The 26,450-nt window shown below is 45.8% G+C and overlaps 1 long non-coding RNA gene and 1 pseudogene across 9 annotated transcripts; one reads left to right on the top strand and one right to left on the bottom strand.

The window, feature by feature from the left end:
* Nucleotides 1-6,009: 6,009 nt before the first annotated feature.
* Nucleotides 6,010-8,232, bottom strand: LOC124671073 (annotated as a pseudogene).
* A 10,572-nt stretch (nt 8,233-18,804) lies between these two features.
* On the top strand, nt 18,805-24,296 carry LOC124678755. 9 transcript variants are annotated; one of them, XR_006994630.1, is made up of 10 exons: nt 18,805-18,921; nt 19,149-19,271; nt 19,367-19,463; nt 19,543-19,717; nt 20,397-20,485; nt 20,612-20,674; nt 21,928-22,141; nt 22,645-22,741; nt 23,122-23,303; nt 23,982-24,296. It is a non-coding gene; the product is annotated as an uncharacterized LOC124678755 (long non-coding RNA). The 9 variants fall into 9 exon arrangements; XR_006994627.1 differs by lacking the exon at nt 22,645-22,741 and having other exon boundaries at nt 23,122-23,195; nt 23,982-24,293; XR_006994629.1 differs by lacking the exon at nt 22,645-22,741 and having other exon boundaries at nt 19,149-19,264; nt 23,982-24,292.
* The last annotated feature ends 2,154 nt before the right edge of the window (nt 24,297-26,450 follow it).

Raw genomic sequence — 26,450 nt, 5'->3', positions numbered from 1 at the left:
GAAATTCATCCAACATAGCAAAAGAGGCAATGCGAAATAAAAGGCAGAATCTGTCAAAACAGAACAGTTCGTATTGACGAATTTTAAAATGGCACCAGACTTGCTCAAATGAAAATGCCCAAATTGAATGAAAGTTGCGTACATATCTGAGGATCACGCACGTAAATTGGCATATTTTTCTGAGCTACCTACAGAGAGGCAGGTCGGAATTCGTGACAGCAAAGAAATCTGAAACTGCGCAGTAATCCAAATCTAGTATGAACTTTACTATCAAAGACTTTACTTGGCACAACAAAAACACAAAACTAAGATAAGGAGAGGTTGCTACAGTAGTAAACAACTTCCAAGACACAAAATAAAAACAAAGTACTGTAGTAAAAACCATGGGTTGTCTCCCATAAGCGCTTTTCTTTAACGTCTTTCAGCTAGGCGCAAAAAGTGTGTATCAAGTGTTATCGGAGGGTGGTGCATCATCCTTACCTTGGGCTTTACCCTTACCTTTCTTGTTGTTTTTCTTTCCCTTTGATTTAGGAAATGTATGGTTTCCCCCCGGTATAGAGGTGAAATCCAGGATGCCTTCTCCCACATCTATGACTGCTCCCAATAGTTTTAGCAGGGATCTTCCGAGTGTGATTTTTCCTGTCCCTACACATTCAATAACAAGATAATCAATAGATATTGTTCTTCCAAGAATGGTTGTATGCACACCTGCGGCTATTCCCTTAGGAATTATAACGAGTTATCAATGAGAGTTATTTCTTCTCCTCCTTCATCAACTCCCCAAAGTTTCAAAGATTTATAAATGCTCTCGGGTATAAGGCAAAATTCAGACATAATATCACGGTTGGCACGAAGAGTTTGATCACCAATAACAATTTTAACGAGTAGGATCCCATAATGAAGGTTTAGAGTTCACTAGAACTTGTTCAAGACGATTACGAACATGGTGATAGTTGTCATCCAAGCGAGATGTACTTATCTCGAGATTGTTTAATCTATTATAAATGCTAATAAGGGCTAAATCAAAGTTATTAGCTGAATCATGTGATGCAACCAACTTCTTTATGGCATTAAAAGCTTGATCCCCATTGCAATGAAGGAAATCTCCTCCCACTAAAGCATCCAAAGCATATCTATAGCGAATCATAAGACCAAAATAAAAATTACTAAGGAGCAAACTTAGAGTCATTTGAGGTTCAGTTTTACGATAAAAAGTAAAAATTCGAGACCAAGCATCCTTAAAACTCTCCTCATCCCCTTGTTTAAAAGTGAAGACTAATTCTTCAGGCGAAGAAGTAACAGGTTCAGAGCTAGACATGGTAACAAAAGTAACTAAGTTTTTTTTTTATGTTTTTGATATAACAAACAAGATAGCAAATAAAGTAAAACTAGCAACTAATTTTTTTGTATTTTGATTTAGTGCAGCAAACAAAGTAGTAAGTAAAACTAAGCAAGACAAAAACAAAGTAAAGAGATTGGGAAGTGGAGACTCCCCTTGCAGCGTGTCTTGATCTCCCCGTCAACGGCGCCAGAAATTTGCTTCTGGCGTAGATTGACGTAGGAGATAGAAATCTTTGTGGTGTAACTTTCCTTCAGGTCCTCGGCAACGGCGCCAGAAGTTTGCTTGATGCGTGTAGTTGACACGTCCGTTGGGAACCCCAAGAGGAAGGTGTGATGCGCACAGCGGCAAGTTTCCCTCAGTAAGAAACCAAGGTTTAATCGAACCAGTAGGAGTCAAGAAGCACGTTGAAGGTTGATGGCGGCGGGATGTAGTGCGGCGCAACACCAGAGATTTCGGCGCCAACGTGGAACCTGCACAACACAACCAAAGTACTTTTCCCCAACGAAACAGCGAGGTTGTCAATCTCACCGGCTTGCTGTAACAAAGGATTAGATGTATAGTGTGGATGATGATTATTTGCAGAAAACAGTAGAACAGTATTGCAGTAGATTGTATTTAAGTATAGAGAATTGGACCGGGGTCCACAGTTCACTAGAGATGTCCCTCCCATAAGATAAACAGCATGTTGGGTGAACAAATTACAGTTGGGCAATTGACAAATAGAGAGGGCATGACCATGCACATACATATTATGATGAGTATTGTGAGATTTAATTGGGCATTACGACAAAGTACATAGACCGCCATCCGAGCATGCATCTATGCCTAAAAAGTCCACCTTCGAAGTTATCATCCGAACCCCCTCCGGTATTAAGTTGCTAACAACAGACAATTGCATTAAGTATTGCGCGTAATGTAATCAGTGGCTATATCCTTGAACATAGCACCAATGTTTTATCCCTAGTGGCAACAGCACATCCATAATCTTAGAGATTTCTGTCACTTCCCCAGATTCACGGAGACATGAACCCACTATCGAGCATAAATACTCCCTCTTGGAGTTACAAGCATCTACTTGGCCAGAGTATCTACTAGTAACGGAGAGCATGCAAGATCATAAACAACACATAGACATGAATTTGATAATCAACATAACAAGTATTCTCTATTCATCGGATCCCAACAAACGCAACATATAGAATTACAGATAGATGATCTTGATCATGTTAGGCAGCTCACAAGATCCGACAATGAAGCACAATGGGGAGAAGACAACCATCTAGCTACGGCTATGGACCCATAGTCCAGGGGTAGGCTACTCACACATCACTCCGGAGGCGACCATAGCGGCGTAGAGTCCTCCGGGAGATGAATCCCCTCTCCGGCGAGGGTGCCGGAGGCGATCTCCTGAATCCCCCGAGATGGGATTGGCGGCGGCGGCGTCTCGGTAAGGTTTTCCGTATCGTGGCTCTCGGTGCCGGGGGTTTCGCGACGGAGGCTATTTGTAGGCGGAAGGGCGAGGTCAAGAGGCGGCACGAGGGGCCCACACCACGGGCCGGCGCGGCCGGGGCACCGGCGGCGCCGCCCTAGGGTGTGGCCACCTCGTGGCCCCACTTCGTCTCCTCTTCGGTCTTCCGGAAGCTTCGTGGCAAAATAGGACCCGGGCGTTGATTTCGTCCAATTCCGAGAATATTTCGTTACTAGGATTTACGAAACCAAAAACAACGAGAAAACGGCGGTGGCACTTCGGCATCTTGTTAATAGGTTAGTTCCAGAAAATGCATGAATATGACATAAAGTGTGCATAAAACATGTAGATAACATCAATAATGTGGCATGGAACATAAGAAATTATCGATACGTCGGAGACGTATCAAGAACCCTACCATGCCGGTGCAATACAACTTGCATCTGAAATAGGAGTCGTACTCTCGAAGGGCATACACAATTTTAAGGAAGAGCTTCCGTCTCATCCTGAAACAACGCCTAAAAACAGCCTCACCGTGCAATGGATCGTCGGCGAAGTAGTCAGCGTAGAGCTTGCAGTAGCCCTCCATTCGCTGTCTCGGCTTGCACTTCTGGCAACCTGGTGCCGACCCACCACGGCGACCAATGGCTGCCTCGGCGTACAAGCCGGACATGCCCCTAGGAGCGGTCGATGGTGGTGGTGGACGAGGCGGAGCACCCGCCATCCGCGGCGTCAACGTCCGCGAGCAGCCGCGCACGACAGCAGTGAAGGAGAGCCACCGCGTTGCTGGAGAGGGATACGAGGGCGGCGAGGAGGGACGGGACGGAGACGTCGGATCAACAATCGGAGGGTCTGCGCTGGTGGCGGGCGACGAGGAAGAAACATCGATTGAAGGATGAACGAGGCAGTTCAGGGCGAAGTTGCGTTTTTGGAAAGGGACGAGATTGCCTCTCCCAGCTTGGCCCACCGCCGAACCGGCCCACAATCCCACGATGCGTAATTCCCGCACGCCTCCTTCGTCGGCGGAGCCGAAGGCATCCACGATGTCGCTTGCGCCGCACCCTCAGGCTGATGATGCCTCATCCCCGTAGCCTCCACCGGTGAAGAAGGCGGCGCCACTGATAGGGACGGCTTGCCAGACGACCGCATAGGCTCCCGCTCCATTAACGCCCCTAGCACCGGCGTCGGCGTAACTCGACGTCTAGGCAGAGGTCCCCTCCATGGTTTGATCGTCGGCCTCCGCGACAGTCTCAGTCCCACCAGTGAGGTCGAAGCAGCCCGGTTTGGGACTCCCATGGCCGACACGACCGGCAGTGGCGACTCCGACCTCGCACGATCCGCAGACCTGCAATCCCCAAACCGTACCTCCGGCGGTGATCTCAGCCAAGATCTCGACTCCACCGTGGGGAAACCGATGTTTGTCCAGAACTCAGCCTCTACTTCCGCCCGCTCCAACTCCGGCTCCCTTCCGATCGGCGCAACCAGCGGCTCCATGCCAAGCCCTAGCCAAGTAGCCATGCCACATCCTCGGCGAGTTCACGGCCCTCCTCTTCCACGTTCTCCTCCTCCTCCTCTAGGCACAGGAACCGAGACCCGATCGACCTAGCATGAGGCGTAGAGGAGGCAGGCGGTGACCCTCCGGCAGCCGTGGGAGATGGGGCCGTAGTCGCCACACCCCTCATTCCACCCGTCCGACTATGTCGCCGCCGTTTGATTTAGCATGCATTTGCGCAGTCGTTAGACTGGGGTGCTGCTTCTCCCGCTAGGTTTGGTTCGACATCCTCTCCTGACTGCGAGCAACCTTTAGACCCCCAGAACATGATGACACACTCCTTAGCTGGTGGAGCAAGGCCAAGCATGCAACACCGAAAGCCCTGTGTAAAGGTCTAGCCTCGATAGGGCTCCTTTTTTTTTAACACAGGCGGGGTCGAGACCCCGGTGGAGCTTTCATTCCAAAGCACGTGGCAGGTACAAGTTACAAAAAGGCCCTATGTCGTCTATTGCCCTAGGAAACCTAATATTTGAAGATAAGGCGAGATCCCGCAAGAAAAATTAAAAAGCGATCAAGGACAGGGGCTTCACCACCACCAGACGCCGGTGAGCTCAAGGCGTTTCCGCCGAGCTCCAGGAGCAGGTTGCTCGAGAACTCCCGACCGACGACGAGATCCCACCGCTGGCTACCTGCACAAGGCCGGGGACGAACCACTTGGCCTTGTGGAGGCGTCGAGCCCCAACGGCGGATCGAGAGGGCCTCCAAACTGGAGGTTGACTTTGGGCCACCTTCTTGGCCAAAGATCATGGCGGCGCGAATGGCCACCATGTGTTGCGCTCGAGGGAGAGGATATGCTCCAGGGCACCAGATCTTCGATCCGCTAGCCTCGCCAAGGGATTCCTCCTCATCTCCACCTCCATGGTGGCTCAAAAGGAGGACCGTAGCGATGCCAGCCTCAACAAAGAAGAGGCAGACAAGCTTTATTGGGGAGGATGCAGGGGCGCCGCCGCCACCCATCTCCGGCTCCGTCCATCGGAGCTCCATGGGAAGCAGCACCACCTCTTGCAGCCCCGGAAAGCAGCTTCGATTTCCCGGCAACCAAATCCTCGACGGCATCTCGCCAGACTCCACTTGGGAACAAACTAAACCTAGACTCGAACTGACCCTAGACCTAAGAATATATACTCCGGCGCCTCTCCTCAGCCTTCTCCGGCCGGCTATTCCGGCAGAGAAGGCCTTGGATTGGCCCGGCGCGAGGTGAAAGACTCTCAAGGTACTGTAGCTCCTTGAGAGGAAGAAGGTGGGAGAATGAGCTCTGCATATAGGGCTCCTTACCCATGGCTCTTATGGAAACAGCGCAACGACTGTGTGTTCAATGGAGCTGAACCCTCCTTTTATAATGCCGTCGCTAAGATCAGAGATGAAGCTACCCTCTAGGCAGAGCCGGTGCGCCAGGCATGTGTGTTCTACTGCCACCCACCTGGGGTGTTCACTGAGTTGTAATTTCTGCTTTCAAAACCATGGCCTCTTAGGATGATTGTAATAACAAACTCTTCTCCTTCTATTGAATGAAATAAAACGCAAAGATTTTTTGCATTTTCCTGAAAAAAAAGAAAAAGGAAAAAAAGATAGCATGCATGTGAAGTAAAAAACAATTGCACACAAGCCCCCTGAATAGAATCTGGAAGGAGCCATCTGTGACTTGTTTTAAGGATGATCTTTACCATCCCATTTTCTTCTGAGCTTGTTCACCTTCACCATTGTCATTACATATAGCATATCAAAGAACCTATCAACCGCCAGAAAATATGCAGCCCTCCAAGCCCTTGCAAAAAACAGTACGTTACAGACGATCAAAAGCCCGAAAGTGAATCCCACTTCCACGGTGATGTATGTCATTGCCGGCGTTGCGGATAGGGTATCCATGCCGTCATTTCCTGTTTCTACAGATGGAGCATTTGCAGAGCAGGGGGCATTCCCAAGAAGGCAGAGTGCAGCATTGCCCACAAAACCCTCATTACTGAATGTAGAAAACTGCCCCCGTGTTGGAATATCCCCAGTGAGGCTATTGTATGACACATCAAACCGGGAGAGGAAATTCAGCTTTGATAGGGATGATGGTATGCTCCCACTGAGATTGTTGTGGGAAAAATTCAACACTTCCAGGCTCGACATGTTTGACAACTCGTTAGGAATGTGCCCTGAGAAATAGTTCCAGCTCAAGTCCAGTACATGAAGATCCACAAGATGGCCAAGGTCAGGCAAGACTGGCCCAACAAACAAGTTACTAGAGAGGATCAGAGACGGTGGGAAGCTGCTGACATGGTTGTACTACAAGCCTTTGATAGAAAATTCGAAGTCCTCTATTGATGCATTCTCTCTCAAATAAGTACTTGAAATTAAACTCTTCACCCGTGTTAAGCTCTCAGGAAGTTCTCCACTAAACAAGTTGTTTGACAGGTTAATGTAGAAGAGATTATTCAGATTGCCTAACCATGGTGGGATCTTTCCACTCAACTTGTTCGGCGAAATGTCCAGCACTCTGAGGCTCTCCAAGCTTTGTATCCAAGGTGGAATCATGCCCGAGAGTGCGCAATTGGCCAGGACAAGCAGCTGCATGCTTCTAAACCCTTTGATGTCATCCATTGGCATAATCTCACCCCCATGAAAGTTCTTGGTGAGCACCAAGCTTGTCAGTTTGGGCAGGTGCTGCAGGACTTGCATTGCCGATGACGAGTTCGTGAAGCCGTTCCCTGTCAGCGACAGGTACAATAGTGAACTCAAATTCTTGAAGCTCTCCGGTATCTCTCCCTCAAGCTTGTTCCTTGCAAGGTTCAGCTTCCTCAACTCGGCGCACCGGGCAAGACCAGCAGGTATAGCACCACTCAGCTTGTTTGTTCCAGCATCAAAAATGTTCAGCCTTGGCAGCAAGCTGAAGTCAAGTGCAATCTCGCCAGAGAGCGAATTGTTCCTTAGGCCAAGCACCCTCAATGTCGAACAGCTTGAAAGGGAACCGGGCAATGTGCCATCGAAGCCATTGGAGGCCAAGTTTAAGGACTCCAGCCTCCTCAACCCCCCAAAGATGTCAGGGATGAAGCCAGTGAACCTGTTATAAGACAAGTCGATATGCACCAGCTGCGAGAGGTTACCGAGGTTGCCGATGCCACCGGAGAGGCTGTTCTCCTGCAAACTCAGCCTCTGCAGCCCCGGCATCTCGAACAGGTCGCCGGGAAGGCTGCCCGTTAGGCCATTGGCGTCGAGACAGAGCTCGGCGAGCACCTCGCACCGGCCGAAGCCAGCGGGGATCTCGCCGGAGAACGCGTTCCCCGAGAGCCGCAGGACACTGAGCGGTGCCGCGCCACAGAGCGCGGTGGCGTTGATGCTGCCGGAGAGGGCGTTGCCGGAGAAGTCCAGGACCGTCAGGTTCGTGGCGCCGGGGAACGTGGGGTGCGGCCCGGCGAACTCGTTGAAGGAGACGTTCAACACCTCGAGCGCCGGGAAGAAGATGCCGCCGCCGCCGCTTGATGGGAAGGCACCGGAGAGCGCGTTGGCGCTGAGATCGAGCAGCCGCAGCCCCGGGAGCGCGGCGAGTCCCGGCAGCGCCTGGCCGCGGAGCGAGTTCCGGGAGAGGTTGAGCGTGGCGAGGTGGTGGAGGGAGGCGAGTGATGGGGAGATGACGCCTCGGAGGATCTGGTTGGAGAGATCCAGCCCCACCACCCTCCCGAGGTGGCAGGAGACGCCTGTCCAGGAGCAGCACGACCCGCCGCCGCCCCACCCGGCACCCTTCCCGTCCAGGCCGTCGTAGAAGGCCCGGAGCGCCGCCAGGTCATTGGCGTCGCACGTCTGGTTCAGGGCGTGCCCGTCGTGCACATGGAGCAGCACGGCGGCGAAAAAGAGCACGAAGCCGTACAGGCCGCGGCGGCCTCCCATCTCCGGCGAGTGGCAGCGGAACGTTGGCATGAAAAGCCGAAGGAATCTTCGGCTAGAACCTCAGACTCCACCCTGCGCCGCCGCCAGATGAATCAAGAACTCACGCGCAGATAGCAAAATACTCTCCTTAGCAATTCCGGCAAGAACCCAACGAAAGAAAGAAAAGAACTCCAATCCCGACGGAGATCTAGCTCGACTTTCCCACCTCGCGCATTATGAAGCCAGAATGACTACTTTGTACGACGTGGTCCTCTTCCTCTGCCTCCAGTGATGCAGATTGGGTGCCTAAAACTGTATTTGTCTTGTATAGGTACACTTGAAGTACCCCGTATATTGAGAACAAGCAAGTGCAACCCTCTTTGCCCTATACCAGCGCTCTCCACGATAGCCTAGTGGCGCGCTCGCGCTGAGTAATTTTGTTATAACGGTTTTGCTAATTCTTCAGTAGACTCCTGGTTCGTTCGATTTGTCGTCTGCTTTACGATTCGTGCTGATGTGGTTTATTGTTTGTTGCCTAGTTGTCTGGCCCATCTGTGAACGTGCTGATGTGGTCTATTGTTTTTTGGCTGGTTATTGTTTGTTGCCTGCGCTTGCTTAGTTACCTGGCCCAATGAGCTAAAAAGGTTAGGTATTACCCGGAAGAGACACTCGAACGTGGTTGTTGATGTGGAAAGACGGTTCCTTTGCCACTATGCTGAAGATATGATGATTGTTATTAAAGTGCATCTCCTCTCTTTATCTCGTATATCCAGGCGTGAAATCTGAAAAATAGAGGATCCGAGCGTGTCCTTTCTCATTTATAGGTATATGCACTGCTTCTAGGCTTTGATAGAATTTTGGTTTGATTTTCTTGTTTGTCATTTGTTTTCTTGCATAAATGTTTCTTTCATTTATTTTTCTTTCTATTTTCCTTCTATAACATTTTTTCCCTAGACACAATATTTTATTTATTTATTTAAGTCACCTTTCTTTAACTCGGGGCTACATTATTATTGTTCCTTGAATTGTTCCCTAGACGCAACTGATATTTGTTGCCTAGTTGTAAGTGGAGTTACAACTGAGAGCGAAAGCTTCGAAATCAGTGTTGACGTTGAATTTTTTTTCCGTCCCAGTTGCAAATAGTGTCGCAATTGACCTTTTGTTGGCCAATTGCAACTGGAGTTGTAACTGAGAGAAAAATATTCCGAAATCCGTGCTCAGCCTGAATTTCTCTTTGTTTCAGTTGCAAGTAGGGTCGCAATAGATATTTGTTGCCCAGTTGCAAGTTGAGTTGCAACTAAGAGAGAAATGCTTCGAAATCAATGCTAACTTCGAATTTCTTTTTGTCCCAGTTGCAAGTGGGGTCGTAACTGATCTTTGTTGGCCAGTTGCAAGTGGAGTTGCAACTAAGAGACAAATATTGCGGACCCTCTGCTAACCCCTAAATTCTCTTTGTCCAATTGCAAGTGGGGTCGCAACTGATATTTATTGCCCAATTGCAAGTGGAGTTGTATCTGACTAACTGAGAGAGAAATGGTCTGAAATTAGTGCTAACGTTGAATTTTTCTTTTTATCTCAGTTGCAAGTGGGATCGCAACTGACCTTTTTTTGGCTAGTTGCAAGTGGAGTTGCAACTGAGAGAGAAATATACCGGAATCCGTGCTAACCCTGAATTTCTCTTTGTTCGAGTTGCAAGTGGGGTTGCAACTGACATTTCTTGTCCAGTTGCAATTCGAGTTGCAACTAAGAGAGAAATATTCCGATCTCCGTGCTAACGTTGAATTTCTTCTTGTCCTAGTTGCAAGTGGGGTCGCAACTTACCTTTTGTTGGCTAGTTGCAAGTGGAGTTGCAACTGGGAGACAAATATTCCAGAATCCATGCGAACCCCGAAATTCTCTTTCCCTCAGTTGCAAGTGGGGTTGCAACTAACCTTTGTTGTCTAGTTGCAACTAAAGTTTAACTGAGAGAGAAATGCTCCGAAATCAGTGCTAATATTTTTTCACTTACAAGTGGGGTGGCAACTGATCTTTTGTTGGCCAGTTGCAAGTAGAGTTGCAACGGAGAGAGAAATTTTCCGGAGTTCATGCTAACCACAAATCAATAGCCGCTCGCAACTCCAAAGGATAATATGAAGAAAGTTGCGGAGATCCTGGCCAAAAACGATGAGGAAATCGACAGTGCCTAGATCCGGCAAGCCCGGGTGGCCCATATACGGTGATGGTGGCATATGGCCCATCGGGCGGCCCAGTTGCTGTAGAACAAGATGGATGAATTCCAGCCCAGGAATAAGGAGCCGGATCCACCGACCGACCCTGAAAGTCGGATCCGGTCTGGCCCATCAGGGGTAGCCGAATCCGGTACGACATATAAGGAAAGGCGGATCCTTGACGTGCACGGCAATGTAATATTCCGTAGTTAGGCAACTTGTATTCCGGTTAGGACTCTCCGTGTAAACCCTAGATCCGTGTGCCTTTATAAGCCAGATCCCGGGAGCCCTAGAGGGACAACCACAACTCATTGTAACAACACGAAAGCGCCCAGATAATTCCAGACAAGCAGCAGTAGGCCCTGTCATCGTGCAGGTGTTCCGAAGCTGGGTAAATCGCGTACCACCGTCCCGAGGACTCTCCGCCCGATGACCCCTACTTCTTCTCCCCATCGTGAGGATCCCTCCTCCGAGATACCGTCGAATAGGCAACGACACTTATACCATGTAAAACGTAATGTTTGAGGAACAGGCTCAACCCTCTATGGGTAGCCTATCACATTTATATCCCTCATCTAAAGGTATAATTGATGCACCCCCATGGGGATCTCACAGCGATTTGCGATTCTTGACCATCGGATCTTCACATCGATGCAATCTTGTCCGTTGATTCTGGCCAGAAAACAAGTGTTTCGATTGGCCCTCCCGCTAGCTAACCCCATGCAACAGCCATGTGTTACCCGCCAGCAACTGCGCGTGGGTCCTACTTCCGTCCGGGCCCGCACGTCGGTCACTGTGGGTCGATTTCGTTCGGTCAGGCTTGCCATTGGGTCGTGAAAAAGATCTCCACCTGTAGGGGTAGATTGGGTATTTCCTCGCGCGGCGACCAGATCAGACAAAACTGCAGCCCGTGGTCCAAAACCCTAACCAGTTGTGCTCCTCCCCCAATCTTCTCGTTCGTCCACCGCCGCCTCCCCATCTGCCGCTCCCCGCCGCGGCCGTCCTCCTCACCGGCGAGCCGCCGCTGCCCCGCTCTGGGTAATCAAGGCCAAGGACGAGCAGTGAGGCAAGGACGAGTGGCTCGATCTGGCACGGCCGCGCTCGCCTTGTCTTCGTCGGCTCCGGTGAGGAAGGGCCATGGGTGTCGCGCCACCACCCATCTCGCCGCTTGCAGCGCCATCGCGTCGTGCCGTCGCATGGAGAAGCGCGGCTGGTGGCCGGCAGATGCAGAGTAGTCTGTTTCCCTCCTGCTCGTTCCCCTGCTTTCTCCTCCACCTCTCGCCTCTGCCCTTATACTGCTGCAGCTTCTCCCTCCTCTGGCCGATCTCCGTCGTTTCCGTGGCTGGCCGGGAGCAGGGCGCGAGCGCCGCCTCCCGTCGTTTCCATGGCTGGCCCGGAGCAGCGCCGGCCTTGGGCGCGACCGTCGCTTCCCGTCGTCTCCATGGCTGGCCCAGAGCAGCGCCGACCTTGGCGCGGGCGTGCGGCACGAGCAGGGCGCTGTCCTTGGGCGGGACAAGATTCATGGAGGCGGCCGCTGGTCCTGCTGATGGCATAGAGGAGAAAGGGACGGGACGCAGGCGCCACGGAGACGACTCGTACAGGTCGATGTGCAACCAGGCAACCTCGTTAGCACATCCATCCTCACTGGCCCATGCCAAATAAGTGAATAAGGTGCTGATGGCTTCTATTCCTCTTCCCCTTCTGCTCACATTTTTCTCTCCCCGTCTAATCCTTAGTGTGTGATATGTTTGCCACTACATAGCGAGGCCGATTTGGTTTGGATGTATTCCCTTGGCTTCATATTATTTGTGGTTGTTAGGTGTTCATATTCATCCATTACATGCTGATTAATAAATATATGACCAAGAATCATTAGAGGGGACTTACAATGAAGCTGTTGTCCAATTTCCATCTTAACATATATGAGTCAAAAATTCAGTAAATTGTGCTGCTAGATACTTCCATTTGATTATTTATTCTACACAGCTGAAATCTGAACCACCAAAAGAGGCATTATAGATTCTTCCTGCTTTTACCATGACTAATGCTGGTACTGGATTAGAAGCTGCAATAAAACATGATCTTGAAATTCTCACAATTCTGCTTCATCGCACTCAGTGTGGGCTAATAGGTTTTCTGTGTTTATGTTGGAGGCTGCGAGTTCCCACTGAATTTTACATGCCGCGTAATTTGGTATATATTCTAGACCAGTTTACTGATTCTCCGACGCAGGCGATTGCAACAAGTCCATTCACCTCTCGGAGCCATCTTCGAACACTTGGGAAGAGTATAAAAAACCTTTTGTTGGACACTCGGCAACATTGAGGATCTGTAGGCATTTTACTGAATGATGCATCATATATCTACTCCTATGTTCTCTAGAAACGTTGATTGTCTCAAATATTATGATTATATTCTTGCACTGGAGTCCCACAGAAGCCGACATTTTTGCCTCTTGTTCGATGGATGGAAAGATATGTATTTGGGATATAAAGACAGGGAAGCAACCCATTAATTATGTGAATGCCGAAAATGCTGATGTGAATGTTATCTCTTGGAATCGGTATAGTTAGTAGGATTTTATATTCAGGAGCAGTTGAGCACTACCACTTGAACAAAACTTATTTCCCTCTGCTTCTTTTACATCTTCGTTTTGTTTTCTACAGTGTATTTTTTATTTATGGTTGTCTTTTTCTCAAAAAATTGATGAACAATCAGAGTGGATCTGGGGTCCTCATAATGGAGATCATCTTTGCCTGAAGCCCAGTCGACTACGTGAGACCTCTCGTGGAGGTTAGCTCTTTGTCTGCTTGGTTGATCGATCTCATGCAGCTTGTCATACAGCACAAGAACTCCATATGTAGTTAATCTTATTGATCTTTCACTACACTTGGGCAAAGGGATTCTGCTTCTAGCTAAACCTGGACATTGATAATTTATAGCAATTTTAATGTATGAAATCTATCGTATTGCTTGCCGAAACATGGACATATCTGTATTCTCTAATAGTTTTATGACATACTGGATCTGCTGCTTTCCTGTGACGGGGAGCACAACTTGAGCATGTTTCACTGCCTCACTCGATTAGTTCCGTTACTTAGATGTTTCTGGACAGCAGAGGTATTTGCGCCTTGGTTGGTTGGTGAGATTGTGGTGCCTGAGCAGTAGAGTAGCTAAGTAAAGACCTATTGTGTCCGCTGCCAGTAAATTGAATGATAATTATTTGTTCATTGTACTAGCAAACATGCTTAGTTACAAATAGATCTGCATGATCTGCATTAGCTTCTTTTTGTATGCAAATGGGCCCTGTAGTATTTTCTCAGTTTTGAGCTTATTAGAATGCTTACATTCTTTGGTTTTTCATTTCTTTCTTTGCAGATTTTGGCCCTCCTCTCTGCAATAATTCCCTAGAGGCAAAGGGCTACTTTCCTCGCCATTTCATGCTCTAACCAAGTTTTCGATTTAGCTGCGTGTATTCTGCTTGAGACAATTTTATTATCAGACCAAACTGCTGAATGCATGCTTGTCCTGAAACCAAGCGGAAGGTAAGAATTATGTTCTCCGTTGTTGAAGTTGATTCATAGTCCTGCAGTTCAGAAACTTAAAACTTTGATGCTTCTCTGCGCTGTTTCAGGATTTCTGAACTTATCCAGGGTTATAATCACTGATTTTTAGCGTACTAAAAAGGAGCCTAATATGTTCCTAATCATATAAAGGTAACTTTAATTACTTACCAATTATTTATTTTCATCTGCTTTTTACCCTGGAGTAGGCTTTATTTATTTCACACTGGGCTGATATGAAAATCCATAACTGCATGTTGGATAATTCATTACCTTTTTTCGTGTTGCCCATGTTTGGTGTAGATGCATGCGAGAACAGACGTCTTCTATAAGAGGCGCCTAGAATGACGGTGTGAAGAAAACAAACATGGTGATATGTGACACCAACAGTTGGACGAGTTTGCTTGTGCCACAGAACTGGACGAGAAGAGGTTGCTAGATTCAACCTTGCGCGACCGAGGTTTGAGCACTGCCAAATGCATTCTATTTGCTGGACCCGTCCTTCATAAAATGAGCATTATAATCAAATCATTGACTAGGTAATTAGTACATTCTGCCATCCTAGAGGTCCAAGAAAAGTTTTGGTTTGGTTGTCAATTTGAATTTCTGTGTACCATATTCTCTTAATACCACTAATCATAAATAGAATAGAATAATTTACAAAGCTATCGTTTGTTGGTGTATGCTCTCTTATTTCTTTACTATCTTCAATTATTGAATGCTACTTTCTCAGAAAATCGACTAATTACCTATCTCTCTTCTTGATAGTGTTGACAGCTTGAAAATAATATTGCTATTGGCCTTTTCATTTTACGGCAAGAGCATTATTCTGATGCTAGGCCTACTTCTCTCATGATCCCATTTCTGTACTATGCATGTAAGTGCCTCTGTTCTTTTTTATTCTGTCTATATTATCTTATGTTGGTACAGTTTTTTTATAGGGGTAATAACAACCGATAAGGTTACCAAATACTGTTGGATGTGCATATGCAGTTTTCAAACTGGGTCATTGCATTAGGAAAACATAATATAAGTTAGGATATTCTTGCCCTGAAAGATTACTGAGATGTAGAGAATAAATGCATATGCCCACATTTGGCTTTATTCCGTTGCAAAATTGTGGAATGTTCTGTTTCATTAATTTTAGAATTGTAAATACCGTGACTTAGATCACGGGATGTACCATGTCTATTACTTTAGACATTGAATTAACTTCCCATTTAGGTTTGGTGCTTACATGTTGATCAAGGCCTAAGCTTATACGACATGAAATCTTTTGTTGTTGTCTTTGGTGACTAGAAACTGAATTTCTATTTGGTTCATGGTCATCATGTGTTCCTACCTATTTTTCAGCTGCCTGCACAACCCAATTTGCTAGACCATGGTACTCGAACATGATAAATGGATTTTCCACTGTCCTCTTTTCATTTGCTAGCTTGATTTTACTTTCTTGGTGCATTGGTCCACATGCAGTGCAGTGTGCATGTTTCATGGTCCACATGCAGTCTGCATGTTTCATGAGAATGATGCTTAGTATGCAAATCAGCGACAGGCCACATGCATAACTACTAAAAGGTCAGAGCACATCTTAGATTTCATCTTGGACTAATGTACTTGTGAAATATTTGTTCCTGATTCACGATGTCTTCTTTCCCTTGTGGATGTCCTTTTATCTCCTCTGCATACTGCATCTCCTAGAGTCTGACAACTAGGGTGGTGGCGATCTCAACCTATCAGATTCGATCTCTATAAACAGAAGTTAACATATGGCCAATGTATAGAAAGTAGATACTTCCAACAGTACACTGACCATTTCGTTCCTTTTGTGACTAGCCTGTATATATGAAGTAGGTTCCTGCTGCAGCAGTCCCCAAATGCAACTTGTGTCGATGTTGTTTTTGCCATTCCTTGCTCGATTGTTTCTGTACTTCCTTGCAACGACTTAGCCATGTGTGTTCTTCTTACGGAAAACAAAATAGTCCTCTGTATTCTTCACTTGCTGCTTAATTATAACAGATTTTCAGTGAAAGTTGGAGAACGCGCACCCCTAAAGTTATTCCTGCAAACTTTTTTTATGCTCTGTTGCTACAGCATAGTTAATGGTTGAATGCTCTATTTAATCTGTATAGCTATTATCATTGTATTACACAACCTGGTTCTACTATTTCTATTTGCATCCGTTCTTGCACTAATTCCTTTTCGATTTCATTGGTAGGTGTCATGCATCCCATATTCCCATCACGTGAAATACCACTTTATTTCCACATCTAATTCGGTCTGGAACCAGTGAAATCTTTCAAATTTCTGCTGCAACAGACAAGGGTATATTGCCCTTGAAGTAAATAGGAACAAACAAGTTTGGAACCTGACTTCCTGTACTTTCAACTACAAGGTAGCAACGTGGCCATGCAAATATTGTTCTTGCTATAGATCCTCAATCGTACTTTGCAATGAGTATCCTTTAAAAAAATCATTATATGTATAATAAGCATTGTCATGGTTTATACATATCGTAGTAGAAAACCATGTAGCCTGAAGGCTCATACATGTAATTATGTAGTGAAAAACAATATGCTTTGATCTAAACTTAAACGGCCGCTGCTATGTATAATATATGCAAGCCGGGTGCATCTATTGATGCAGAGGCTGGGGCTGTGCTCCTTTATCGAAAAAAAATGTATAATATATATATTTTCCTACATTCTTTGTATTGCTGAGTATGATGTCATATTAATGATGGTTCTTAAAGATAAAAGGAACATCTCCGGCAAGAGAGCACACCGAAAGATACCATCATACAACAACCAAGTTTCAGAATATATGCTAATTACCTCTCCTATATTATAAGGGGTGGGGAAAAGAACTGCTTCTCGAGCTTCCCCCTCTTTCTATGCTTATGTGCTTTGCTTGATTTGGTGATGCTTCCGTGCTTTCTAATCCAGCACTGATGTGCTCTCCTTTTTTGCTGATAGTTCTTCTCATTGGTGAAATACGAAGACATATACATATGGTCAGTTACCAATATTGGAAAGGAAGGATGATACAGGCAAAGCAGAAATTTGGGGCAGCAAAGTGTAAGTGCGGCTACCTATGTAGTATCAATCTTTTCTGCTGTTTATTTTTTTTACATTTTAAGCGGAAGAGTACTGCTAACATAATTGATTGATACAAAATTCGTGATGGTTAACAAACCTGCAGAAATTTCTGATTAGTGGAGTGTTGGTACGGCAGAGGTTTGGCCGAGCTGTAAGTGCAGCTGCCTATGCAATATCTATTTTCTCCTGTGTATAGTTTTCTGATATTTTGAACGGAAGCAAACTGCTAAAATAATTAGTTGATGGTATGAATTCGTGAAACCTTTCCCTTCATAGCGAGTGTTGGTTGTTGCTCATATAGTTTATACTCTCGTGTATGGCTTTCTTTAATTCAAAATAATGTTGATCAATGATTTCTTACGTGTCTCTTAGAAATGTCCCTGTTAGCACACTATAGTTTTATTCTGTAGGTGATAGCCTTTGTAAGCAGCTTTAATTCTTATCTTTGAGAGGTTTAGACGCCCTTCAATAGTGGTTGATGATAGCTTTGTTTTGTTGAAAGGTCATATGTAAGCAGTCTTTTAATTAAATCCTCACCGGTTTATTTTCAGTAATTCCTCCTATAAATGTTCAAAGACTACCCTCTCAACCAGGGGGTCTGAAAGGGGCAAACGAATCTGATCCGTCCGTTTGGCCTTGCCATAGTAAATTCGTTCCCCACTTTTCACTACAACCGTTCGATGCTGTAATTTTTTCTGCACTTTCTTCTCTTTGAAACGAGCCAATGACTTATGGGACCAGTCGTGGGTGGGGTTGGCTAGCAGAGGCAACGACGCTGCTTGTTCGCGTCGCGTTTCTTCCCCCATTTTCCTGTGCGCGTGGAGATGGGTCAAAACCCTAGATCGCTCCCGTGGTGAAAAAAATCCCCGCAGCTGCGCCCATCGTTCCCCTTGTTTGCCCGTGTCGGCGGCGGCGATAACGTGCGGGAGGAGGAGGGAGGCGGACCTGCGTCGGCCCGGTCCTTCGCGAGTGGATGGAGCCGGACGGGGACAGCCGCGCTGACGGGCCGAAGGAGGCGTTGCAGGAGCGCGCACGGAGGACGGCGGTGGCGCGTGGTGAGTGGCTTGAGATGGTCGTCCACAACTAGCTTGAGCTCGAGATCTCCTTCTTCAGCGTGACGGCTGGACGCGGGGGCCGGCGACAGCGTCGTCTGGATGCGGCGGCGGCTGGGCGTCTCTCCCTGGCTCCCCAATCCCGTCTCTCCTCCTCCGGCCTGGGAGTGCCCTCTCCGGCCTCACATGGGGCTGGGGCGGGGACGTGCGGCGCTGGCCGGACACGGCGATAGCTGGACGCGGCGGCTGCAGGGAGAAGGGAAGAGGCGCCGTCCGTCGCTCCGCTGCGCTGGCGTGCGGCGAGATCAAGGAGGGCAGATGGCGGCGGCGACCGGAGGCGCCGGGCGCGGCCAGGGACGGGCCGACGTGGGGCGGATCCGCGACGACCGGAGGCGGCGGTGGCGGCGGCGACCGGAGGCGACGGTTGCGGACAGAGACGGGCCGGCGTGGGGGCGGCCGCCTCAAGAGGAAGGAGCTGGGAGACCGGCGGCCGCCGCGCATCGGCGACCTCGGCCTCCCCGCGCATCCTCCTGGCGGAGCCACCACCGTTGCTCGTCGTCTTCCGAGAGCTCGCCGGCGCAGTTGAGCGGCGAGCAGACGGGGCTGGCCGGCGGTGAGGAGGTGGCCGCCGGGCAACGGCGCTGCGGCGACGACACGTCAAGAATCGCGGCGGGATCTGGAGCAGGAGTGGCGGGATCTAGGGTAGGACAGGCGCGATCTTGTCGTGCTGGTCCTCCTCTTCGTTGCTGCTGCGCTGCTCCCTCCTCCTCGTGGCTGCCTTTTCTCCTCCCAGGTAGGTAATTAAAGGATATGCTGGGGCCGTTGCTGGTTGGAGGAGGGGCTTGGGGTGGCGCTGGCCAAGAGGAGGAGCTGCAGCCATGGGAGGCTCGGTCACTGCTCCCCTTCCTCCCTCTCTTATTCCCCTCCCTATATATTTTTCTTGTGGTTTGCTGCCAATCTAGATCGTTCTAATCATCGTTTCTTCCTCATATGATTAGATTTCTGTGCTTGGTGAAGCAGGTAGGGAGCAGACATGCAGATATGGGAGAAGGTGCTCATGGGACTCGATGCCGATGTCAAGGTCAGAATCTACTGCTCCTCACACACTTTTTTTTGGTGTTCCTGTCTGAGATGTGGTATGAGGTGATTTTCCATATCTCTGAATTTCTCTTCAGTATGTACATAAAGGATTAAGCCTTATATACTTAACGTGATCTTTATTTCATGTACATATATAGTAATAAAAACACACTACCGAGGTCTTGGTTGCTTATAATGTTTGACAATGAATATCAATGAGGTTTAAGTGAGAGTGAATCTCTCCTTGAACAGACTGTAAGTGTTTCATCCTTATACATGGCCATAAATTCATTTGCCGGAGGCATCCATTTGACTGAACCATGTTATTATTCAGGTACATCTAGGTTGATACCTTCACTCCTGCAACCGAGAGAGGGCTTCCAGTCACAAGGATTGTTAGACACATGCCCCTGCAGGATATTCTTGCTCGTGTGGTTGGCGATGTTCCTATAATGAGCAATCACCATGTAGTCGATTTTACAGACGCTGGCAACAAGCTGAATGAACAGGTGGGTTTCAGTGCTCATCTCAGTAGAGAATTTGCTTACCAAATTATGATGTTGTTTCTAACTTTTCAGTTTTATCGTTGATATTGTTGATTAAAGGAGGCCCCCCTCCCCACACACACATAATCTTGACTTTGGCCTGTAGTCAACAGTTACAAAGTGCAAATTTTGATTTATTATGCTAATCATGTATGTTGTTGTTCCTTTTGTTTTACGTCCTCGAAACATTTTTTTGTGCTACTGGATTTTACAATTGAAATTCCTGTTTTAGCTCCAATTGTCTGTTTCTACTTGATTAGCACTCCCAAGTGAACTCCAACCGGGTGATTCTTGCTTGGCCTGCGAAGGATCCGCTTATTGTGTATTTCCTTACTTTTTCTTCAAAACACACCATTGTTGATTTCCTTTACATATCTTTATTATTCCTATCTGTCATTTGTATATCCATCATGTTTAGTTAAAGGATATTCTTCTCCTTTTATCCTGCCATGTTTTAGTCTACAACATTGTTGCCACAAGCAATTGGGTACAATCATATTTAGAGAGGACATTTAAATCAACCCTTCTTATTCCGAAGTCAGTTTACCATTTATGATGCAATGCTATTAATTTGTTTGTATCTCTTATTTTACTTATTCACGATGTGGATAACTCAATATTTAATTTGTTATTTTCATATCAGGTGCTAATGTGGATATACATTTCATTCCAAAAACTCAGAGGGTTGATTCAATTCCAAACATGCAGTCAATTATTGCTGCTTTAGATGGGGTAAGGCCCTGAACATTGCCTATATTATTCGTTCTCCCTCCCACATTTAAATTCCTTAGATCGCTTGTGTCATGAAAATTGCATTCAATAAATTGTTCTCAGCGGAGCTTCTTGAAATGTTTATAGGAAATGGTGGCTCATGGAGATCTGGGTGTTCAACTTCCAGTTGAGGAAGTACCTTTACTACAGGTGAGACTAAAAAAACAACATAGATAATTTTGGGCGGCAAGAAAATGCTCATCCCTTTTATACACCCCTTTCTTGTTAATATGCCTAAAATGTAACCAAGCGTTTAGCATTTCTCTCATGTATTGGCTTTTTAACTATATGAGACCACAAGGAAGTGACTTTTGTGTGTGTACTATTCCAAATTTATTCATTAGTTTGAATCTATGCACTAATGATTATGTATGAACTAATTGTAGTTGGATTAAAATAAATGTTTTAGCCACATTTTCTTCCATAGGGTTCATGGTTTTTGTAGCATAATGTCTGAATTAATGGTGAATGATTAAACAACTCATGGTTTTTGTTGTTGTTTTCATTAAAGTGGTGCTTCTTTACTACTTTATATAGAAAGAATGGAAGCTGAGCTGATTCTTCGATGGTGTTTATCCTGACATCTTGTTTATTTTCTTGGTTTCTTAAGACCATCTTTTCTGAACCCAGCCTAAATTATAATGGTACTGCGAATATTCAGGACAGAAGAGAATATATGAGAAGCTAGAAGAGAATGGTACCGCATATTGGGTGAAGAAGACTGCATATGCCTATACTGGTTGAATGTAGTGTTTATCAATCATCCATTTTTTTTGAAGTGCAACCCACATGCTCTGGCCTGTAGCAAGAATATATATATATGGATCTAGGCTAAGATTCAGATATTGCTGCCTTTTGCACTGCAGTCCACATGCTCTCGTCCGTGGCAGGAATATATATTGAGCTAGGCCAAGATTAAGATATTGATGTCCAGGTATTGTAGAGTTTTTGGCGCTAGAAGCATTCATGTTCTAGATTTTCAGTTGAATTGTTCATGCCACCGTTTTGTACTGCCTTTGTAGCTGAATGATTACTTAGACCGTTTGGACTAAATTCTGAATATGTAGCATTTGTTCTGTCTGGATAAATAACATATTTATTAATTGGAACCTTGAGTTAGGATATTTCTAGGGAGCAAAAACTGAAGTGTTTTCAGTGATATCACTGATCTGCAAAGAGCGTGCCAACTCTATGGTAGTTGGCTGTTTCTTTGTATGTTATAAATAGGTTCTAAAAGCGGTCTTGGTGAAAAGTGTAGTTCCATAAGTAGCTTTAAACCATTTATAGTGGATCGGAGATTGTGCCATATTTAGTACCATAAATTTGACCCTCATATCATTAGGATTTTGGTTCCATGATGATAGGTAAGGTTTTGAAATTTAATGTCCTCTTCTCCTTTTCAGGTCCCTGAGTTGGTTAATGTTGATTTTGCTCAGGTACGGTCCATCTTAGGGATCAAAGAGAGGTGGCTCAAGCGATACGGGATGGTGGCGAGCAGCGGCGACCGCAGCGGACGGTGCAGCAGACTGGACATGCTTTAGAAATGGCGGTCAAGACAACATGTCTTGGGGAGTGGTGCGCCTGTCAAGCGACAGCTTCTGATTCCGACACAACAAGGTGAGCTTTTCAAAAATCCTCTTTCTTTCTATCTCTGTCTCTTTCTCTCACATCACCACGGTCATTTCCCTTCATCTTATCTCTGACAAGGAGCTAGAACTGATAATTATATATGAACTAAGGGTAGTCGGATTAAAATAAATGTTTTACCCAAATTGTTCTTCTGTAGGGTTCATTGTTTTTTATAGCATGGTGTATGAATTATTTGTGGTTCATTAAACAAGTCAGCATTATGGTTCACACATTGAAAGGGGCATACAATGTGTGTTGTTTTTCATGTATCCATTCACTTAAATAAACTAATTTAGGGAACAGTTCTTCTTATGTACTCATGGGCATAAAGTTGAGGTGATAAAACCCACTTTATCTTCCCCGTTATTTTATTTTGCAGATAATAAGCAATGGTTGATTTTAAAGGAATTTCAGATTTGATATTAGTTACAATAAGATGTGAACTAGGGAGAGAACTAGGGAGTATTTATAAAACATTATTTTGGCTGTAGGACTGAATTGGGATTTGTTGTTTGGACGTTCGACAAGCTTGACAAAATACTCCTAAACAGCATTTGGCTGTAGGACTGAAGTTGGAGTAATTGCTAGGTTCGTTGGTTTTGTTAAATTAAAAACAAGACCAGAAAGTTCAGAATAAAGGCATCAAAGGACTTCAATTCTTTTGCATTCATCTTTTCAGTGTAGTGTAGTGGCTACATATAAAAATGCTTGGTTCTGTAGTGTAGTGTAGGATTTGATCTTTTATGATGTATAGGATTTGATTTTTTACTGATTGCTTGGTTCTGCATAAAAATGATGTCGATATTCCACTTACGACTTGGCGTCGTGCCATCAGCTTATGCTGCAGAATATGTCAGCAGCAAAATATAGATATTAAGTCACAGCTACTCCTATTATTGTTCAATAGTGCAAGCATTTTAGCTACACAGGAGCACCATTTTAGCTTAGTGTATATTTTTTCTTTTCAGGACAATATATGACAGGTATGACTGGCATCATTTGGGTTGTTTGCATGGTCGGGAGTTTTCGTTGCAACTGCTAGGTTGGTCATGTTCTACTCCTTGCAACTGTTGGAGTAGATATATGTGTTAGCATAAAAACCAAAACTATTTCGAGGGACATGTGTTCTTTTCAGGACAATATATGACAGGTATGGCTGGCATCATTTGGCTTTTTTTTTGAAAAAACCTAAACTATTGCCAGGGACATATATGTGTTAGCATAAAAAACCAAAACTATTGGAGTAGATACATTAGAAATTACTCTTTTAGGGCGAGACAAGCCCAGGCTGGATCAAAATTCATCAGTTTTGATCAGGTTGTTGTGCCTGGTTGAAAACTGCAGTCTGCAGTCTGTTGTTGCTGGCATGGAAGTATATAATCGAATATAAAGAAAAGATCTTGTGCATAGTTAGTATGAGAGTTTACCCTTAAATGTTGCATATACGCTGTCAGTGAAATAGTTTCAGTCTAGCAGCACATATAACATTGTGCAAAACGTTAGCTGAAATTTGAAACTGCACTTTTTTTGTTACCCAGTCTGCAGTATTGTTTGCACAACTATTGTTTGCTTAATGCTCTTGGTACATAGTTAGTCTGTTTTAAAATGCCCTTGGTACATACTGTGTTCGATTCATGAATGAATAGGGGCTCTGATTACATGAGTGAATAAGGGCTCTGCTTACAGTTATTTGAATGAATAAGGACTCTGCTTACTGTAATTCATGAATGTTTACAGCAAGTTAGTACAGTCAAATTTCATTACAGAGTTATAGTTAAATTTCACACCAGATAGACAATATTGATCTGAAACAATCCAACATCTGCAGGTTGTTAACTCCGGCTCTCCTTGGATGTGACGTGCGTTGTAGCTACGTGCTGGTCTTCGACGGCAAGATCGCCGACTTGAACAGTCCCCCAACACCGCCGCGCCCCTCCACCCCCTCCAATCCAGCAGCTTCGGGGCATTCCTCCTTTGCTCCAGCGGCAGTGAAAGGGAGCTCCAGCAGCGGCGGACACCGGGTTACAGCAGCGGCGGCGAGAGGCGGCTCCAGCAGCTTCGTTCTCCTCGAGCTCCGGCGGCGGAGAGAGGGGGGCTCCAGCAGCATCGGACAACGGCTTCCAGCAGCAGCGGCGAGAGGCGGCTCCAGAAGTGGCCGCGGAGCGCGGGAGTCCGCTGGCCCTGCGGCGCGAGAGGTCGCCGGCACGGAGGGCGGGAGGCCCACCGGCGCCAGGCTGCGAGCTCCACGGGGAGGCCGCCGGCGCCAGGCTGTGAGGGGCGAGGGACTCCACTGGCGTCAGGATGCGAGGGGCGAGGGGCAAAATTAAATTAGCTTATACTGAAACTCTATGCACTTTCTAAATACCAGAGATTGATGTACCAGATAAATTTATTTTGTGGGACGGAGGGAGTAGTTTATTTTGTACTAATCTCTTGAATGCTCACTACAGCATCTTTGTTCTTTTGCTTGGATATGCATGTGGAAAGGGTGCATCACTACGTGGGGATACCCTACATAGCTCTGTGGGTGCATGTATTTGTATGTAATGTTGGGAGATATCTACTTGGCCATATGCAGATTTTGCTTAAAGGAAGCAGCTCTTACTTATTTGTGTACAATTGCTTGAAAGATTTTATTCTCCCTGAAAAATATTGATTATACAGGTTTAAGGATTCCCAAATACCTAATGAATTCTTGGATAATTACATAAACATCAACCTGTTAAAACTTATGGTTACAGTATCGTCTCGCTTTTGCCTGTGCGCCGGGGCGCACCGGGTCATCTAGTCAATGTATAAATGACCAAGTTTTATGTTCATATTTGAAGATTTTGATTCTGGAGTAAAATTAGGAACTGAGCTTGTACTGTATTATCCTTCAATTTGAATATGCTAAACCATCTTTATTTCTGCCAGGGCTGCACAAAATTAGCTCCCAGAACTGCATAGGCCGGCAGCCGGCATCCGTGACGACAACTGCGATATGCATGACTGCGGCGGCCGCATTGCCTTCTACATGAGACAACTACTCTGCTAAAGGAAGTAAGAAATCTAAAAATTATCTCTCTTCACATTAATTGTGTAGAAAACATATGAATATTTGTGCATGATGCCCCCTTGGAGAAGATACCTGCGGTTATTTTAGTGTATGCGTAGTTAATGACAGTAAGTAGTATAACTTCAATCCTTAATAGAATGGCCACTATTTTCTTGGTCGATGCCATGTAACTTCATTATTCAATACAGATGGTATGGCATGCCATGAACTTCCGAATTCCCAGTAGTTGAATAGTTTGAATATTTTTATAAATTTTAAAGTTATTAGCATTCACACTTAAATAAATGTCCACATTTTGTCTGTGAGGAGATCACTCTATTTTTCTGTTTGTAACGAGATCTAACAAATAAAGATGTATAGATCCAGCTCTCAAAAGCTTACATATGAGAAGTACACTAGGTTTATGATTCAATGATTGTACAACGTTACTTGCCTGCAGAGTGGAGGTAGGAGTGAAAACTGAAGTGTCGGCGAGATGAATTGGTATGTCACCAGTACGTTGTAACACCAAGGTACATGCGTGCCGCTTTAATGTATTGAACATGAATTAGTCTTTTGCTTTTGTCGTCTCGACTCCCAATTGACTATTGGTTATTTTATCTTTTCATTTGCAGCGGTGTTAACTCTTGCTGATGCAAGCCCTATTTAGATTTACATTTCCTTTCTGTCGTGACTTCTAAAGACCATGCTGCGACAATGCATTTTTTATGTATACTAGTACAAATGCTCGTGCGTTGCCACGGGTCTTTAAATTTTATTTCTCAATGCACATATATAATTTACAACACACATGCATTTCTTAAAATGCATGAACTTGTTTTTGGAATTGGTGAACCTTTTTCGAACATAGAACATTTTTGTAAAATAATGATCATTTTTTTGAATGTCCGTGAACAATTGTTGGACAATATGAACATTTTTTGTAATGCTAACTTTTTTAGATTCACCGTGACTGGTTATTGAAAGCTAACTTATAAAAAAAATTTCTTTTAGACAAACAAACATAATGCATCAACTTATCCCGTGAATGGCCAAGGCTGCCCGGGTGCTACGGAAATCAAAGGCAGGAGGGCCCGCCGCGGTGGCAAAGCAGAAACGGAAGGCAGCCATCCCACCGCGCCCTCCGCCGTGCGATTCCTCTAAGTCCCACCGCTATGTTACTATCTTCAACGGTGGCCCGCGCCTGATGAATCTGGGTAAGCAATTTGGTCGCAGCCTTGATTTTTAGGCGCGTGATTT

Source organism: Lolium rigidum, chromosome 7 (genome assembly GCF_022539505.1).
Source record: "Lolium rigidum isolate FL_2022 chromosome 7, APGP_CSIRO_Lrig_0.1, whole genome shotgun sequence".
NCBI classification, from domain to species: Eukaryota; Viridiplantae; Streptophyta; class Magnoliopsida; order Poales; family Poaceae; genus Lolium; species Lolium rigidum.
This window is presented reverse-complemented; position numbering and strand designations above follow the sequence as displayed.